Source organism: Cyprinodon variegatus, unplaced genomic scaffold (genome assembly GCF_000732505.1).
Source record: "Cyprinodon variegatus isolate N-32 unplaced genomic scaffold, C_variegatus-1.0 Scaffold291, whole genome shotgun sequence".
Lineage (NCBI taxonomy): Eukaryota > Metazoa > Chordata > Actinopteri > Cyprinodontiformes > Cyprinodontidae > Cyprinodon > Cyprinodon variegatus.
Genome location: NW_015150744.1, coordinates 99525 through 100891, shown reverse-complemented (window position 1 = coordinate 100891; position 1367 = coordinate 99525). Strand labels below are relative to the sequence as shown.

The window sequence follows — 1367 nt, the reverse complement described above, 5'->3', positions numbered from 1 at the left end:
AAACCATAGAGAGAAAACAACAAGAAGAGAGGGACAAAATGTAGAACAAATAATGTATGTCTATTCTATTAAAGTTAAAGTTAAAGTTCTATTAAAGGGCCCCCTGCCAGTCTTTGCCTTTGGCCCCACATTTCCTACATCCGCCCCTGATTGTAGGCCATTTTAAAGAGACAAAGAAGCAGTTCCATTGAAAAACAATGATTGAACTCAATTCTGATAAAAATATTTCACAAATCATTTTGAACACAGTATGACTATAGGAAACCATGGTGGAGGCGGCATCATGCTGTGAGGAGGCTTAACAACAGCAAGCTGCAAGTACCTGCTCTATGCATCCTTCTTTATTTATTTATTTGTATCTCTTAGACAGTTTTAACATCACTTACCTGCTTTAACAATTTAGACTATTCGTTTGTTTGTATGGATGTATGACAATGACCCTATCTATATAGATACATAAAAAAAAGAATGATGAAATACAGACATTTGGAGGATAAGACAGGGCCTGCCAAACTAATTAAATTGTAATTGGTTTTTATTAGAGTGAGACTAAGCTAATTAAAGCCTGTGGCCTTCAATTCTTCTACAAAAAGTCCTGATTGTATATAGTGTTCAAACTGCTACTTGTCTGTATCTTCTTCTTTTTAAGTATTTGAAATACATTCTATAAAAATAGAAACTATTTTAACCTCGAATCAAAAGTGTCTTCATGATGGATGACCTGTAAGCCTTTTGCTCCCCTGTGTGGAAGCATTTTACAGTAGAGCAGATAAATTCATAAAAACTGAGAATGGCCACACAAGAAAAGAAAGAAGCAAAAAAAAAATAATAATAATAATAATAATAAAGAAGAAATAAGAAAAAAAGAAATAAAAAAAATACATATATGTTGTGGTCCAGCTTTGATGACACAAAGAAAAATGGAAATCCACAAAGGTCACAGATGCACCATGGACTAATTTTACACAGGCAAAACAAAACAAAAATTCCAGATAAACTTATTTAGTTTTCTCAGTTTATTTTCTCCTCAGGCCAGCAAACAGAAAAAGACAAACATTTCCTCCATGTTTCTGTTGTGTTGGTAAAAAACAAACAAACCATACACCCACTCAGATGCATGCTGGTCCTAACATTGACAGACTAATTATAAAAATAATTCACCCGAATTAATCATAACTAACCAAAAACAAAGGAACATGACTAAATAACCAAAAAAATAATCTCATAACAGATATCAAACAATAAAGTAGAATAAACTTAGCTAGATTATGCACAAAAAGAAAAAACTTGGTTGATTATTAACAAAAATAATTGGCTCCTATATATATATATATATATATATATATATATATATATATATATATATA

The 1367-nt window shown here is 31.2% G+C and overlaps 1 protein-coding gene across 2 annotated transcripts in view; it reads right to left on the bottom strand.

The window, feature by feature from the left end:
* Positions 1 to 1367, bottom strand: part of srrm3 (serine/arginine repetitive matrix 3) — a 119369-nt gene that overhangs the window by 117095 nt on the left and 907 nt on the right. The window lies entirely within an intron of this gene.